At 45.8% G+C, this 18,842-nt stretch overlaps 2 non-coding genes across 2 annotated transcripts; both read right to left on the reverse strand.

Moving 5' to 3' along the window:
• Positions 1-9,301: 9,301 nt before the first annotated feature.
• On the reverse strand, positions 9,302-9,373 carry Trnah-gug (transfer RNA histidin (anticodon GUG)). The gene has a single exon. It is a non-coding gene; the product is annotated as a tRNA-His (tRNA).
• Positions 9,374-9,646: 273 nt separating this feature from the next.
• On the reverse strand, positions 9,647-9,718 carry Trnah-gug (transfer RNA histidin (anticodon GUG)). Its single transcript has one exon. It is a non-coding gene; the product is annotated as a tRNA-His (tRNA).
• Positions 9,719-18,842: the final 9,124 nt, after the last annotated feature.

Raw genomic sequence — 18,842 nt, forward strand, 5'->3', positions numbered from 1 at the left:
CCCCGCCCCCAAGGGCCGGTTTTTTTTTTCGGTAAAAGGTGGCAACCCTATTTATGGCTCGCCACTTGCGTCTGCGAAAGAAAAAGAAGATCGACAAAAAAGATTGGGGGAGCGAGCTTGTTTTATTAGCCAAATAGTGCACTTGCAAATATACTCCAAAATACTTTGCCGATGAAAAAATTATGATACAATGGCCCACAAGCACAATAGCACAATACTTCGAACGCTCCAGTGGTTTTCCCATCGAGGAAAACCACTGGAGCGAAACAGCAGCCTTGAGAGTATCACTTCGGCAACCTTATAGAGTACAGCGTTTCATCACGAAAGGCGAGGGCATGCCGGCCGTGTGCCAGCGAAAGCAACCTGCAGTCACAGGAGCGGTTATATACACATTCCGTGAACTAGTTCAGCTTTCTGAAATGACACGCCAGTAAACAACACACAAGCAAATAAATAACCTACGGAAGATACGCACGAAACCACCGCGCAAAAGTGGACGATGCCTCGTTGACCCGACAATGCGCCGAACCAGGCCCAAGAAAGTCTCAAGTTACAGCCATCACCGATGGGGGCAAAAAAGTCGACAATGCCCCTACTAAAAAAAAAACATATGGTTTCCCCTCAAAAGCCTGCCCTCGTGAACGCACTGTATCCCGCAAAGAGAACTATCATTTTCGCAAAAAGTCTGTCCTTTCTTAAACAATTGAAAGATAATATTTGAATTCCCGTCTTGTGCGTAATACTTATGAGCACTAAGTTTGTGGTTTAGCGATTGCGATACAATAGTATTCAACAGACGTTCACGCGTTCGACGTCATCGACCTTCCATGTGGCTTCTACCCTGGGTTCTCTGACCAGTGACGAAGCAGAAAAGCTGCGCCGCTGCTCTTCGGCGGCCGCAGCTAACGCGCAGATGCGCAGTTAGTTTTCACCCGATGGTCGGCCTAGTCCGCTGCTTTCCGTTTTCTTGCAAACATTTTTTTTGGTAATTCGCTTATGCAGCCACATTGTAGTTAAGGTAGGTATTCGCTGTACTGCTGTATCGTGCCGCAGGAGCTCTGATACCCACGAAGTCATGGATTTCTTGCAGGTTCCCGGCAATGACAGCTAGATTGGTTTTCCTGATGCGTGCATATTTGTTATTCTTGTTGGGTGATTGCAATCTGATACTTTGTTGCCAATGTCAGTGTTGTGTATTTATGTACGTACATAGATTTGGAACAATTCCTACACGTGTTTGAATGCTTGGGCTTCTCTCAACTTCCGCTGCGATGTGATTTCTTTGCGCGAACCCCCACCTGCTTGCTGTCCTCAGCTTGACCGCAGTGTGTTGCAATGCGTAAAAACCTGGGGGTGTTAAGCCGTGCTCGTTGAAAGCAAGTGCTGAAATTCGAAGCTGTCGATATCACTCGCAGAAAAGGATGATGTTTTACGACTGTTTTGTAATGCAAGTTAGTTATTGTGAATGCTAACTGACGGGGCAAATAGGCGAGACACGCTTTCCTGTCCGTTTTGTCTCTGAAGACGAAGGCGAGCCGTTTACGAGCTCCCGATAATGGTTCGAACACGATAGTTTTATTTCTTGCATTGAAAGAGCATTGCCGGTGTGCTGTCAATAAAAAATATTGTTCTCTGTACTTAAATATGTTCTCTGTTCTCTGTACTGGTGCCAGTAGGTGTCCTTCAGTTTCCTGTAAACTTATTACACGCCAGTACAGTGTTAAGGCGGGCGCTGAGGCATGCTTCTGGGCGTGTAAATGCACTTAAAATAAGCGGGCTAAAGAGTACGAGGCACATCTTGCCCTACGCATGTCCCGTCCTCTTTCGCAACGTCGGCGCATGTGCACAGACTACGTAGAAAAGAAAAAAAAAAGAAACTCGCGAAAGCGGTCACTTTTTTAAAGCAGTTTTCGCTTCCGCTTTATGTTTGCCCAGCACCATTTCTTGGATGCCATGGGTATAGTTCCATGCGCTACCGCAGCTTATTTTTCGTACCGTTATCAAAGTTACAGTTTTTTTTTCCATTTAGTAAAGTAAAGTAAACTTTATTTGGGCATAACACATACAGGGTTTGCCCGCGAGGCAAGGCAAAAGGAGGACTTAAACCCCCTGACTAAACTGGTTCTTTCTTCTATGGCCGAACTAAACACAAGCCCACATCCCACATAGCAGACTGCCTGCATACGCCCCCTCATTTATGGCGCTCGATCCAAAAGAAATGAGGCAATCAACTGTTTAGCCAAGTGTCAGGTAAGCCGTAAAGTAAATTTCTAGTTTACTTTGGCATATGTAAAATTAGGAGTATTCGTAAAAAATTCCCTTGAGTTTTTGGTTTTCTTCATTTGTACCCTCCTCACCTAGTCGCGCTTCAATCGTACGGCGGGCGTTGATGTCTGTGGCAATAGGTTTTCGACCACTTTACGTTCCAAGTTTCGCGACCGAAATAATATGACCTTGTCGTCGGGGCAACAGCTGTTTTCCTTGACGCTGTTTACTTACTGAGCCGCTCTGTAACGTATATCTTGTAAAAATATTTTATACTTGACTTTTAACTAATCCCATTTATTTCATAGTTCCCCTTGGCGAAATGCGATTCAACATTGCAACGGCTTAGTTAATCACAGGCGCCATGTTGCTTCTATGCTTGGATAAACGTACAATGGCCGATGTTGCTGTGGTCTGTTGGAACGTTCGAAAAGACAGCAACAAACTGAAGCTGATGGCACCGCGGTGTGCTTATATGTTTCTATATTTCATCAGCCCTGAACGCAAGCTATAGACTTCTAAGACAAGCGTGTTTATTTCTTTTTATTGTTACTTCAAAGTTTCTTATATGGTGGCTAGTTTCTTACTTCATAAGTCAATGTTATCGACATCACCAGGACAAAAGCCCTGAAGATTAACGTATGCCAGCTTCGCTGAAAAAAAAAGCCATTCAGGAACGTAGGCCTTAACGAGTGAATATCATTTCTTTCGCGCTTGTGACGCGGATATAAGGCTTGTATACCTAGCGGTAAGAACTTACTTACATGCGCTAGCGTAGCTGTGCTTGGATCATTCGGTACTCGATGAGCACTTACATGCGAACTTGGGGGAATGCACATATACATAACTGCAGTTATGCTATTGGGTATATTGGTAGGCGAGGTACAATGATAACACTTTGTGTTACTGTTGTCCTAGACAAAGTGAGAAAAGTGCTCGGAAGCATTCAATCAAACATTTATAGGACGGAGTTCATCCTCCGGTGAAGTTCCCCAGGTGCTTCATGTATTCGAGGTATTTCAGGGAGCCTTTATACACATTCATACGCCCTCTACCTCAGCTTATCACTGCTCAGAGGCTGCACAAATCCGTTAGAGTGGCACGACCAGTGTGAAACGCGTGTGTCTATTCGAGAACCGGCCTTCGAACCCACTCAACAATGCGGAGATACCTAGCTCCCTTATGAGCCCAAATTCTTCACCGCAGCCCTTAATAGCTCAAGTAAATCGAATAAGTGAGTTATATCTGTCTGAAGATGAAAGTTCTGCATTTACAATGTACGAAATGAGATTACGAGTACTATGAGCGCTACCATAGGAGAGCGAAGGACTTTACCCTAACATGGCAAAGCAACGCGTTTAATTCATTATGGGAGAGCTTCGCAACATTTACAACGGCACAACGTTGACGGAACAGTGGTTGTTGTGAATTGTACGGGTCTAACATACGCAGATGTTCCCGCGCATCTTCTCAGTGTTTGTTACTGTGATGGCCTACGTAATAGCACTGGAACTAGCGCACACCACACACGTCCACTAGCAGTGGCGTTCTATAAACAGAAATTGACAATAAACGGCATGTTAAAAATGCAAACTTGAGTTCGGGTGCCCTTTAACTTCGAAGCCACACCGCTGTTGCGTGTGACTGCGAATGTCATTTTCCGTAGTTTGGGGTCCGTACCTTTTGCCTCTCGCTATTAATGTATATTAACGCGAATGTTCATTGCGAATAGCCTTCTTTTGACAGAAAATCGATTTTTTGTCGCCGGTCGAGTATATCCTTCGCCATTTGTCATTGGACGCGATTCTCTGATTTCGTCTTGCTTATTAGACGCCGTCAACACATCGACTCCACACGTCATCACATCAGCCGAATGTCATCCGCATGGTATCACATCAACCGCTACGTTTCTTTCAACACCACCAGATGACGCTGTCCTCCGACCGCCCGGCTGCAATCGGCTGCAACGCTCTAACCACGCTCTAACCACGCTTTCACCGAGTCTGATCCACGTACGCCCGCGGTGGATATCGTAACGGAGCACTCGACACACACAGCAAAAGCACGCTAAACCCCTTAGCCTGGCGGCCATATCACCTTTAGCCTCGCCGTTTCGCTCTCTTCTTCTTCCTCATTATCTCTCCTAAGCCCGTGTCCCACGCATTTCTTCCCGTAACAATATTCTAATCAACACAAACTTTAGCCGCAAATTAGCATGAAAAATATTTGATGATGCGCATGTCAACAAATTTGAATGACGTAACTGTTAAATCATCACACGTATGAGCTGTAGTTGCACGTGATCCGAAACAAAGATTGTATGAAAGTTTCGCTATGTTTGTAAGTAAATACTTCATTGAGCGATTCGGAAATCATGATGGCTAGGCTTTTTCTGGCGTGAGCGTCCCGTTTCAGTTCCGAGGTTAGAACCGGAACGTACGCATGTACAGAGTAAACATTCTTGCACCTTTGAGGGATTGGGTTTATTCCAAGGCCAACATCATTTTACCGTTAAGAGATGATACAGAATCATCGGTGGGTACAAAACGAGTTCCATACAGTTAGTACAGATTCCAAAGCTCTCCATAGGGTCCATGCATAAGGATCTCCGACCACAAGGGCGCTGCCTTTGCCGCCATTACACCATCGTGCGAGCGTTACCAGCCCCTGAGACGCGTGCTAGATTTGACGGTGGTATTCAGTTTTCATCGTAATTAATAAAAGTGAGCTCACGTGGAGTAGAGTTGTAAGCACGTGTCAATAGAAAGCGCAGGCGACGACGCACTACAAGACACGCAATCGGCCGCGGTCTCGAACTCGGGTGGACATGGTGGCGCCATCTAGCAAAAGTGCCTGCAAACGCTTCTTCCTGCGTCACGAGTCCTACGCACAGTACATTGCCTAAATAGCCTTGAATGTTGCCTAAAATATTTTGAAAAAGCGTTAAACACTGTCCGCATGTTTATAATTTGTCAAAATTCCCGTGTTCCATTTATAGTACCAGTGTTACTAACACTGAATAGCGCTAATTTTAGCCGATCTGTCAATGATTCGAAAGACAACGATCACAACGGTAGTGTAATGGTCATTCTACATGGTAATGGTATTAATGAGAACTAACAGACAATAATGCCAAGGAAAGTATAGGGGATGTTTTTAGTAATAAATGTAAGGTAATTGTGAAGAAAGAAAAGTGGACGAAAAGATAGCTTGCCGCGGGCAGGGACCGAACCTGCGACCTTCGAATAACGCGTCCGATGCTCTACCAACTGAGCTACCGCGGCGGCCATCCCCCCGTCCACTTTATAGGGTATATATGTACATTTAAACGTGGAAACGTGTATAACAAAGAAAACGAGCCCTTGAAATTAACACTTCTTTCCTTCATTCATAGCGAGGGTCTCGTTCTGGCAGACTTGATGCTTTCAGGTAGTATGCGAGGGATTATTGGTCAGCTGCCAGCTCGTAATAAGTTCACGTGCTACGTGACGCCAACAAGGCAGAAAAAGAGTGTTCCACACTCGCCGTCATGGCTACTGGCGGCGCTGACTGACGCTCCCACGTTTAAATGTACATATATACCCTATAAAGTGGACGGGGGGATGGCCGCCGCGGTAGCTCAGTTGGTAGAGCATCGGACGCGTTATTCGAAGGTCGCAGGTTCGGTCCCTGCCCGCGGCAAGCTATCTTTTCGTCCACTTTTCTTTCTTCACAATTACCTTACATTTATTACTAAAAACATCCCCTATACTTTCCTTGGCATTATTGTCTGTTAGTTCTCATTAATATTGTGTATAACAAAGAAAACGAGCCCTTGAAATTAACACTTCTTTCCTTCATTCATAGCGAGGGTCTCGTTCTGGCAGACTTGATGTTTTCAGGTAGTATGCGAGGGATTATCGGTCAGCTGCCAGCTCGTAATAAGTTCACGTGCTACGTGACGCCAACAAGGCAGAAAAAGAGTGTTCCACACTCGCAGTCATGGCTACTGGCGGCGCTGACTGACGCTCCCACGTTTAAATGTACATATATACCCTATAAAGTGGACGGGGGGATGGCCGCCGCGGTAGCTCAGTTGGTAGAGCATCGGACGCGTTATTCGAAGGTCGCAGGTTCGGTCCCTGCCCGCGGCAAGCTATCTTTTCGTCCACTTTTCTTTCTTCACAATTACCTTACATTTATTACTAAAAACATCCCCTATACTTTCCTTGGCATTATTGTCTGTTAGTTCTCATTAATATTGTGTATAACAAAGAAAACGAGCCCTTGAAATTAACACTTCTTTCCTTCATTCATAGCGAGGGTCTCGTTCTGGCAGACTTGATGTTTTCAGGTAGTATGCGAGGGATTATTGGTCAGCTGCCAGCTCGTAATAAGTTCACGTGCTACGTGACGCCAACAAGGCAGAAAAAGAGTGTTCCACACTCGCAGTCATGGCTACTGGCGGCGCTGACTGACGCTCCCACGTTTAAATGTACATATATACCCTATAAAGTGGACGGGGGGATGGCCGCCGCGGTAGCTCAGTTGGTAGAGCATCGGACGCGTTATTCGAAGGTCGCAGGTTCGGTCCCTGCCCGCGGCAAGCTATCTTTTCGTCCACTTTTCTTTCTTCACAATTACCTTACATTTATTACTAAAAACATCCCCTATACTTTCCTTGGCATTATTGTCTGTTAGTTCTCATTAATATTGTGTATAACAAAGAAAACGAGCCCTTGAAATTAACACTTCTTTCCTTCATACATGGTAATGGTGGTGTTCTTGTGGTCGGCGCTCTTTCGGCCCAGCTTTTCCACTAGAGTCCGTACTAATTCTTTAACGAGTTCACCTTCGGGCGGCATTTTATAACAAGTTAAACACAGTGACGCATTGCTAAAGACGACACAGAAACAACGTGAAATAAATATTATTTGTGAAGCTTGCTGTAGACAGAACAGCACTTTTCACAGCAACGACATGTTGCTGAAACACGACAGATTACAAATTTATGAGCCGAGCACTTGCTCAGAATGCTTTGCAATTTTCTAGCTTAATGCAGACACATGCAATGTCCTTTAGTAAATTTTATGAACGTTGCTGAGCTTTTCAGCTTTCAAAGCTGACACTACCGTTCAAATTCGATTGTGTACGACATGTGCATGTAATTGCAGGAACGTTTTTTTTTTACTTACACGTAGCCGTGTCAATCTTTTTTTGTTCGCGCAAAATGTTGCTAATAAGAGATAGCCGAGCTCGGTCGCATAAGCATAGGGTTGTCAGAGAATAAAACGCAGTAATATTTTCAAACTGCCATTATCCCATGCATTTATATATTGTTCAAGTACACGAGCTCGAGGAACAAGGTTGCTCCTGCATAAAAAATAAAAATCAAGTAAAACATAAGAAGAAAGTGCCGTGACCAGGATTCGAACCTGGGTTATAGCGGCCACAACGCAAGGTACTAACCACTATACGATCACGGCTGCCCGGCTGGACGGATGCCACAGAGAAAACAATGTGGGGTGGATCTCGAAACAACGCCACCGAAGTCGGGGAGGGGGGGAACTGGATTACCCGAGAGTAAAATATATTGTCGCGAGAGGAAACGACACACAGGGAACTCGAAGCGACCAGCTGTTTACTTTCGGCCACAACAGCCCCCAACTTCGTCGCCCTCTTCTTCTGCCACCACTAGCGCGTGGCATTACCCTATCCCCAGAAAAAAAAAAGACGTGAAAACAGACAAAAAAGAGACAATAACAGTGAAAGCGTTGCCAAAGAAAAAGAAAGAACGTGTCTGTTGCACAGCACAAGGGCGAGATAAAAGAAAAGGGAAATAACTCCACAATGGCCCTGAAGGCAGGCTCCGCACCACAAAGTGCGTGACTTGCAGTCAACGGGAATGGTACGGCTTCATCCTGGAGACATGAACAACATCCGAGGAGCGTAGTCTACGGGAATGGTGCGATGTGTCTGCTGGGACAACTTCGTAGTTGACTTCACCGAGGCGATGAAGAACTCGGTAGGGTCCAAAGTATCGGCATAACAATTTCTCGGAGCGCCCTCGTTGACGTATGGGGATCCAAACCCAGACTAGGTCGCCAGGCTCGTACGTTACAGTTCTATGATGGGTGTTGTACCGGTGAGCGTCTTGATTTTGCCGCGACAAAATGCGTAAGCGTGCTAGCTTCCGGGCTTCTTCGGCGCGCTGAACAAATACGTCTGTATCCGGGGTAATCGCGTCCGGCGGAGTTGGTTGTAGCATGATGTCAAGCATCGTAGTGACGTCGCGGCCGTAAACCAGACTAAAAGGAGCAAAGCCGGTGGTTTCCTGAAGCGCAGTGTTTAGGCAAATGTGACATATGGGAGGATTTCGTCCCAGTTCTTGTGATCTTTGGCGACATACATCGAAAGCATATCTGTAATTGTTTTGTTAAGGCGTTCGGTTAACCCGTTGGTCTGCGGGTGGTACGCGGTTGCTGTTCGGTGTGTCGTACCACGCAGCCGCAGGATATGTGCCGTACCACGATCTGTGATAACAGCGGGGGCACCGTTGCGGAGAACGATGTTTTTGACAAACAAATTAGCCACATCGGAAGCAGTTGCTCGCTGAACGGCTTGGGTTTCGCAGTATCTAGTCAAGTAGTCGGTGGAGACGACAATCCAGCGGTTATCAGCTGAAGATTTCGGAAACGGGCCGAGTAGATCCATCCCGACCTGTGCAAAAGGTGCGTGAGGGGGTCGTACACGTTGAAGCAGACCAGCTGGTTTCATCGGTGGATTTTTGCGGCGTTGGCAAGCTGTGCAAGTCTTGACGTACTGCCTGACGGTTTTTGTAAGTTTCCGCCAGTAGTATTTCTGCTTGACTTCGTCGCTCTCTTCTTCTGCCACCACTAGCGCGTGGCAATATTGAATGTGACGATTCGAACGAAGATTTCACCCACCTGTGTGAGAAGTGCAGCCGAGAATGAACCGGTTATTTGTCAGTGCTGCTTCGCGTGGTTCAAGGTGTTATTTCGGGGAAGTATATAAGTAAGCGGGGAAAAAAAAAATGTGCCGTGACCAGGATTCGAACCTGGGTTATTGCGGCCACAACGCAAGGTACTAACCACTATACGATCACGGCTGTCCCGAAGGACGAAGCGTGTGATCACCTTTATGAAAGCTATCGATGGGAGCTGAAATCAGGCCCAGCTGTGCAAGAGACGCATGGTGCTGGCTACAGTAAGTAGGTGAGGGCAAAATTAAGGAATTATTGTGGTTGGAATCAGCTGCAGATTCTTACGTGCATATGTGAGAACTGCAACCGAGAGCCGGTTACCGGTCCGTCGTGCACTTCGTAATGCAGAGGGCTTTTTTCCTTGAAAAAATAAAATAAAAATCGAAAGTAAAAAAAATCTGCCGTGACCAGGATTCGAACCTGGGTTATTGCGGCCACAACGCAAGGTACTAACCACTATACGATCACGGCTGCCCGGCTGGACGGATGCCAGGGCGAGAAAAGTTGGGGTGGTTGCAAAAACAACGTCAGGGGCGGGCGAGAAACAGGATCACCGTGAACGGCGCGCAAGAGGGAGGAGAGAAAGAAAGAGACACTAAACAAAATAAACTCCGTCAAGTGAAGGAGCAGCACTGCCGGAATCACGTGCTCGTTATGAAGTGTCACTTTTTTTTACATGTTTAGAATTTTCTCAAGAAGTTAATAAAGAAAGTACTGATTTAGAACGAACGAGTATACATACACGGGAGCTACAGATAAAGGGGGGGGGGGGAGGTTCATTTAGAATTTGAATAATGAATGAAAGAATATTGAAAGGATGGTTTAGTTTGTGTGAACTGCACTCTGTTTACTAGCACAGTAGTACCATTGCCCAATGATGGCTGAATACTCGCTATGCGCTCCTATAACAATGAAAGAAAATGATAAATATTGTACTATACTCTGTTTTATACAAAAAAGCGTGCATACATGCATTCAACACCAGTTCCCATGGGAGAAATTCACCTCAAATGTCCAAATAATAATGATTAATTATTTAACTAGATAAATAATTAGTTACTTGAATAATTGCTTTACTTATTTATTTACTTATTCCGCTCTTAAACGATGAAAGCGCTATCCCTCTGGAACCAAGAAGGGGTCCTATAAGAGCGCACTTGTTTTACGTAGAGCCAAGTTGGCATCGTGTTCGATTCTCAGGTGAATAGAAGCAGGGTATATTATACATACGCAGGACCTTCCTAAAAAAAAAGGGGGTTAGCTAATCAATCTCGCTACAGCAAAGATTTTAAAAAATTAAAGCTATTTCTACGCCTGTAAAATCCCAGTAAACAGCGGAGATGGCAAGCAAGCACCACCACTTGGCGAACGCAGATTCTCTTTCTTCATCATCATCTTTCTTTATCTCTTTCTACATCTTCTCCTTCGTTCTTCTTTTCTTTATAGAACACCAGGTGATCAAAATTTCCGGAGCCCTCCACTACGGCGTCTCATAATCATAACGTGGTTTTGGGACGTTAAACACCAGTAATTAATATCATTATATGTTTTAAAGTGTCCTCTCTCCTCCTTTCCCACACCTTACTATACTATACTGTACACGGCTATGCTATGATTTGCCCTCTCACATCCTCCATTCCTTCCTCCTCACCTTACAACAGTCATCCTTACCCTCACTTCCCTTTCCCAACCGCTTGCATGCCATACTATGCATGGCTATGATATATGCTAGGAGCTGCGTGGCACATGCCCACTGTCTGTGGCGCATAAACTATACTATAGAAGGCTGTGCCATATTTTACCCTATCCAATCCTCCTTTCCTTCCTCCTCACGACGCTCACGTCCATCTGTTTAAGGACAGGAAGTTAACAGTTAGGCAAAAATTGCGTGGCAGCGGTGGGATTCAAACCCACGCCGCCTCCGAAGAGACTGGTGCCTGAAACCAGCGCCTTAGACCGCTCGGCCACGCCATCTTTTTTTCTTTATTACCGGCTTGGCAAAACTTACAAACACAAGGAATATATATTAGTAGGGCATATAAATGGCGATAAAAATGCCTGCCTCATGCTGGCTGACACAGAGTTAAAAGCGCTTCAAGTTTACAAGTTCATTCAACACATTCATCCAGGGTGGTTCATCTTGTTGCAAGCTATCCAATTCTTTCATATAACACATGCTTTCAATGAAGTGCTCCCTTACTGGCCTGGGATTCAGTTCCATGTGCCTCACATCCATTCTGCCTTTCCACAAGCAGTGCAAGGAAATCAACATAAACATGTCATACGGAACAGTGTCCTCACTTAATGTTGGCAGAAAACGAATACCGAGCGGTGTGATCGGCAGGTCCTTCTTTAGAGTCCTTTGTAAAATATCCCAATGAAAAACTGCGTCCCAGCATTCTATGAATGCATGTTCGACTGTCTCAGGCTTATTGCATAATGAACAGTTCACAGACCATGGTATGGAAATACCTCTTTCCTCAAGCCAAGTCTCTACAGGTAATGTGTTCGTGTGCAGCTCGAAAAAGAAGGACTTAACCGATGCACGCACAGGCGTTCGCTTCACTCTTTTAGGCACATTCCTCTCTGGTCCTATGGAATACATGGATCGATACAACGGCATGGGTAGCATAACGTCTCGTAAATCCTTGTACAGACGCTTCCGCGGAATATTACTCAGGTATTCCATAGAAAACCGCACCATCAAGAATTGAACAGCCCCGACAATTTCTTTTAGGAACCCTCGCACTCTGCCATCAACACACCGTCGCGACGACACAATGAATTCTGGTAGTTCATCGCAGAGCCTTACTTGAAGCACTGTCAACAGAAATGGGTCCTTTTGGTCCCGTAAGTAAACAAATCTTGACACAATCTGCCGTATAAACAAATGTGCTAAACCTAGCCCACCATTTTTGACAGACCGAAACAAGATAGTGCGGCTTGTTTGCTCCCAACTCGATGCCCACACAAAAACAGCGAGCACTCTGTGTAATTTCTGTATGTTAGCTCTTGACATACACAAAGCATGAAGCACGTAAAATATTTTTGCAACGACAAACAAATTGCAGACCATCGCGCGGCCAAACATGGAAAGATTACGACCTCCCCAATTCAGTGTGTTCTCGCGGACCCTTCCAGTTTCTGCATTCCAGTAATCCGCGGCATTTCGATAGTGTTCAAGTGGAACTTCTAGGTATTTTGCTGGCGTGACGGTCCACTGTACATTTACAAACCTACTGGGGGGGTCTTTCCATCTTCCGATCCAGAAACCCGAAGATTTATCAAAGTTGACAGCACTTCCTGTCCTCTTACGATATAAAAGCGCCTCGTCGACCGCGGTTTTCACACTTTATCGCGACAAAACAGCGCGATGTCGTCGGCGTATATGCAAGTATTTTCACTTCTGCGGACTGAAGTGTAAAACCAGTTACCCTGCTATTGCTGTTTATCTTTCTACAAAGTGGTTCCAAGTATATGGCGAATAAAAGGGGGAGGGGGGTATAAACAACATCCCTGTCTCACAGATGACCGCACGTTAAAGGCTCTCGTGACCTCCTTGTTTATTATGAGGTGAGCAGTGCATTCCTCATAACACATCTTTACAGCATCTGTGATTAGGTGCCCTACATTTACGTGTTCTAGTATGCAAAAAAAGAATCTCGTGAGCAACCCGGTCGAAAGCCTTTTGCAAGTCCAGCTGCAACATGGCTCCACATTCGCCCAGTTCTTCAAAGCATTCTAATATGCTTCAGGCAGTATGGATGTTGGTGTATATTGACCTCCCTTTGATGCCGCATGTTTGATGCGGTCCTACAATACTTGTTACCATCCCCTGCAGTCTCCTTCCAAGCACCCTGGTGAATATATTGTAATCGACGTTCATCAGTGATATCGGACGGTAAGCGTCGACATTTAACAATTTGTCTGGATCCTCTGTTTTCGGTACAAAAACCACGTGGGATGTCCGAAAAGACGGAGGAACCTGCTTCTGCGTGTAGGCCTCACTTTCAACAGCGCCTGGCTGATGTCGCTTTTGAAGACTTTACAAAACTTGCCCCGAGTCCGTCAGGGCCCGGTGACTTGCCTCGAGCTAAACATTCAATTGCTGCTTCTACTTCACCAATGGTTAAAGGCCACTCCAGGCGCTCTTGCACGCTGTCTTCTAATCGAGGCATGTTTAGTAGAAATTCTGTTTTAAACTCTTCCTTAACGTGTTCTACCGTACCGAATATTTCTCCATAATGCTCAAGGAATGCCTGCTCTATTAGTTGAGGTTCTTTCGTAATTTCGTTCGCGTACCTAATCATCCTGGTTTCATTCCGCCTCGCATACGCCTTTTCGTCTGATAGAGCACGTTTAGACGGCGTTTCGTCCAGCCACACCCTTTCGGCTCGTGCGGTTATGACTGCGCCTTTGAACTTATCTTCATCGATGAGCTCCAGCTGACTCTTCAGTTCTTTTATTTCTTTGGTTTTACTTCCTGGGCTTTCCATCTCGACTGAGTACAAAAAATTCAGCTCGCGGTGTATTTCTTTTTTTTCCCTTTTGTTATACGTAGCTAAACTGGCTTCCTCTATTGCTCTGATCTTACCTTCTGTTTGAAAATTTCCCACATTTCCAGCACGTTGCCTTCGTCAGTGCCAGTCAATTTATGCAGCTTTTCTTTCATATACTCACAGAATGATTCATTCTGCAGTATCTCATCGTTAAATTTCCACGTCTTCCAGTTGAATTTCGACTTGGGTTGCCTTTTACCTTTACTGAACATTACGAGACTATCATCGCTGAACGACACATATTTCACACCATAATCGCCACACTTTTGTACAAGGTCTAATGATACATATGCTCTGTCAAGCCTAGCGTGCCCCTGAAAGTGCGTGAAGGCAGCCACGTCATCACTCGAAAGAAGGTGACCAACGTCTTCGAGATTAGCTTCTTGCACAAGGGTACTTGTGCAAGAAGCTAATCCGTCACGCCACGCGTGACGGATTGATAGGTTCGTCTATTGCACGGGCATGCGCAGATTTTTCTTTTTTTTCGCCGTTGTGCGCCTTTGCAGTTGTCAGTCGGCGTCTGTGGTGTCTTGACTTCTTGTTCGTGTCCGTGTTTGCACGCCCTGTCTTTTAGAATTATGCTGGTATTCATGTTATGTCTGTTGATCTCTACGATATCTGTAGGTATCGAATTACTTCAATCTGGCCATGCACATTTCACTACATACAATCTCGCGCCATATCTGATCTTGTATATATTAAATTCGATCTGAATCGATGATCTTAATTCGGACCAGAATGTTTTTTTACATGAGTATATACCTCCGTGGCCATGTTAAGCACGTAAGAACAAGGAAGGTACTTACCATCGTGCTTACACTGTTGGTTGACATTAGTCAAGACGATGGAAAGTCGAAGTACGTAGAAAACTGCAGGCCATGTAGCGATTCACCAAGGACAGTATAAACATTTTTTATTGACTTTTCAAGCAATGTACGCACAGTCATTTCAGCTAATGGTCATGGAAATTTAATATCGGCTAATATAATCTACGCAATAATTATACATCGTTGGTGATTATGATTCGTGGGTTACAGTGGCGCGAGGGCCAGATGTGGCCAAAGAGCACACTGTCTGGTGTTAGCAGTGACCGATGGTTACAATGAGAGGATGTAAAGAGGCCTAAAATCACGCGAATAGTTACACGTCTTTAAATTGCTCAACTTAACCATTGAGTCCTTGAGACAATGGACAAAGAGCCACAGCGGAGAAACAGTCTGAGGTACAAACATAAAAGTTACACAGGACAAAGATCCATATGGCCCACTTCGACAAAGCAGCATGCTGATACGATGCCCGACTGTTTGTGGAGACTGATAGCAACAATTTCTGTAAGGATGCATGGTCCAACGACCTTCGATGTTTTAGTGCGCGTGTTTACCTTGCACAAACAGCGGAAGCAATACACAGATTGAGAAGCACGGCACTTGAAAGTGGATGCTTGCATTCATCGAAACAAAATGATTCAGACTGGACAAATTACGAGCATGGTGGGCTAGCCACCACGAACCAGCTTTATTGCGAGTCTCAAAACATAGAAGCCTTTGCATAGGCCAGAGTGTTTGTTGGTGAGGGTAAACACCCAGCCCTTTCCCACTCATTCACGCTGTGCACTTTTGCAGCGGCGGGTTGAAGTTCTAAATTTGTGATGAGCGACATGCAAAGGAACAGAGGCCATGTATGAAACTCTCGCGTCCTACAAGAGAGTATACATGAAAGACATATGTCAGATTAACAGGCAACACCAAACGAGCGCTTCAAACTTTCCCATACCAGCATCATTATACAACAGATCCACTCAATGTGTGAAGCAATCAATCCAAGATCAGACCATCCGTCAAAGCCAAGTAAAGTGCACTAAGAGACTTTAAAGGGGCCCTGCAACACTTTTCGAGCATGCTCAAAAAGCGCTGCCGATCGGTAGTCGAGGCTCTCGAGAACACGCGAGCCAAATATTATAGCGATGCGCACGGCCTGGAATTTACAATAAATTCTCAAAGTCAGCTGAAAATCGCTCCCTCTTCTCTCGACAAATGATGTATTAGTCCGCAAAATATGACGCGATTGTCGACAGTTCCACCATTGGCTGATGTTATAATCACGATAACACCCTCATTATTACTTTCGTTGTTAATTTTGAGTTCAATAAGTAGATAATATGTACGTTTATATTATGTTATCGCGTTAAAAACACCGAACAAACATTAATATTAGCACTTCCGGTCTCGCCGACAGCTCGTCTGCTCGTAGTTGCGTGGTTCCGTTTTCTTCGCCATGCGCAGTGCCGAAAACGTGAATATTTCTGTGCTTTTGACCATCGCCGGTTGCCGTTGAGAGTGGCAGCCGTTCGAGTGTTGCCTCGTCAGCTGAGAACTGCATCGTCGGCACGTTCTCACGACCGACCGAGGCACGGGCGCAGCGTGTCTCCGATAACAATGCTGGCGTCCGGTAATGGCGGCGCTTCGGGGTCGTCTGCCAGTGCCGTCTTACGAGGCGGTGTATCGGAGTATGGGCCGAAACCGATCTCAGCTGTCATTCGTTCCAAACGAGCGCGCACGTTTGCTTCCATGGTTGGCAGAGTGATGAAAACACTACGGCGTTCGAGGTGCACACCCAACATTACCAAACCGACGCGCAGTTTTCAAGCACGCGCGATACACAGCGCGATCGACTCCGCTCGACGAGAACGACGCAAGCCGACCGGAAGTGGCGGCACAGACCACGTGGTTGCGCCGAGACGCCAGAGAGAAAAAATGAAAAAAATGCCGCCGGCGCTGACGTCGCCTCCTCGCACCTCCGCCCTCCCTCTCTCCCCTCACGCCGCGCGCAGCTTTCCGCGCGCTCGCTGCGTTGAGTTGAGAGAGAAAGCTGCGGAACGTGATCTCTATAATTTGGTAACACCACTTAGACTTGACGGATTCGAAAAATTTTTGCGGCATATGACTCGTGAAGAGTCATACGTCAATAATGAGACTATTCCAATATAATTAAGAAAGGTGTTGCAGGGCCCCTTTAAGGGAGGATGTCAAAGTGGCGATCACTCCGGAAACCAAACCGCCGTGATGGCGAACAAAAAAATGTGGGAGTTTCACAACCAGAGCCATCATGACCTGTCACTTAAAACATTTTGACGGACGCAGTCAGCAATGTGAGAGGACCGAGAACTTGTACGAAACCCTTGTTTGTGACAAGGAAAGTGTTTTACAACAATTTCGTTGAAATGACGAAACAACCGCACTGCAGCACACCCTGAAGCCAAAGCCAAAGAGGTGCTTCGAATGCTAAAAACACGATGACTTTGCACGAAATATAGGTGCAATGGTCGAAATAACCACCACGAAATCAAACCTCGGGACAAAGCCAAACGGGCTTCTACCGATGCGACGCGACGAATTCTGTGCAAATAAGTTCAATGAATCAAAGGCCGGAGTTCTAACCTCGGGACAAAGCCAAGCGGGCTTCTACCAATTAGAAACGACAAATACTGTGCAAATAAGTTCAATGAATGAAATTCCCGAGTTCTAACCTCAGGACAAAGCCAAGAGGGCTTCTACCGATGCAACACGACGAGTTCTGTGCAAATAAGTTCAATGAATCAAAGGCCCGAGTTCTAACCTCGAGACAAAGCCAAGCGGGCTTCTACCGATGCAACAGGACGAGTTCTGTGCAAATAAGTCCAATGATTCAAAGGCCCGAGTTCTAACCTCGGGGCAAAGCCAAACGGGCTTCTACCGATGCAACACGACGAGTTCTGTGCAAATAAGTTCAATGAATCAAAGGCCCGAGTTCTAACCTCGAGACAAAGCCAAGCGGGCTTCTACCGATGCAACACGACGAGTTCTGTGCAAATAAGTTCAATGAATCAAAGGCCCGAGTTCTAATCTCGAGAAAAAGCCAAGCGGGCTTCTACCGATGCAAGACGACGAGTTCTGTGCAAATAAGTTCAATGAATGAAATGCCCGAGTTCTAACCTCAGGACGAAGCCAAGCGGCCGCTTCTACCGATGCAACACGACGAATTCTGTGTAAATAAGTTCAATGAATCAAAGGCGCGAGTTCTAACCTCCAAACAAAGCCAAGCGGGCTTCTACCGATGCAACATGACGAGGTCTGTGCAAATAATTCCAGTGATTCAAAGGCCCGAGTTCCAACCTCGGGGCAAAGCCAAACGGGCTTCTACCGATGCAACACGACGAATCCTGTGTAAATAAGTTCAATGAATCAAAGGCGCGAGTTCTAACCTCGACACAAAGCCAAGCGGGCTTCTACCAATGCAACACGACGAGTTCTGTGTAAATAAGTTCAATGAATCAAAGGCCCGAGTTCTAACCTCGGGGCAAAACCAAACTAGCTTCTACAGATGCAACACGAGCAATTCTGTGTAAGTTCAATCAATCAAAGGCGCGAGTTCTAACCTCGAGACAAAGCCAAGCGGGCTTCTACCGATGCAACACGATGAGTTCTGTGCAAATAAGTTCAATGAATCAAAGGCCCGAGTTCTAATCTCGAGACAAAGCCAAGCGGGCTTCTACCGATGCAATATGATGAGTTCTGTGCAAATAAGTCCAATGATTCAAAGGCCCGAGTTCTAACCTCGGGGCAAAGCCAAACGGGATTCTACCGAAGCAAGACGACGAGTTCTGTGCAGATAAGTTCAATGAATGAAATGCCCGAGTTCTAACCTCAGGACGAAGCCAAGCGGCCGCTTCTACCGATGCAACACGACGAATTCTGTGTAAATAAGTTCAATGAATCAAAGGCCCGAGTTCTAACCTCGAGACAAAGCCAAGCGGGCTTCTACCGATGCAACACGACGAATTCTGTGTAAATAACTTCAATGAATCAAAGGCGCGAGTTCTAATCTCGAGACAAAGCCAAGCGGGCTTCTACCGATGCAATATGATGAGTTCTGTGCAAATAAGTCCAATGATTCAAAGGCCCGAGTTCTAACCTCGGGGCAAAGCAAAACGGGCTTCTACTGATGCAAGACGACGAGTTCTGTGCAAATAAGTTCAATGAATGAAATGACCGAGTTCT

The sequence above is a fragment of the Rhipicephalus sanguineus genome, chromosome 4 (genome assembly GCF_013339695.2).
Source record: "Rhipicephalus sanguineus isolate Rsan-2018 chromosome 4, BIME_Rsan_1.4, whole genome shotgun sequence".
In the NCBI taxonomy this organism is placed as follows: domain Eukaryota; kingdom Metazoa; phylum Arthropoda; class Arachnida; order Ixodida; family Ixodidae; genus Rhipicephalus; species Rhipicephalus sanguineus.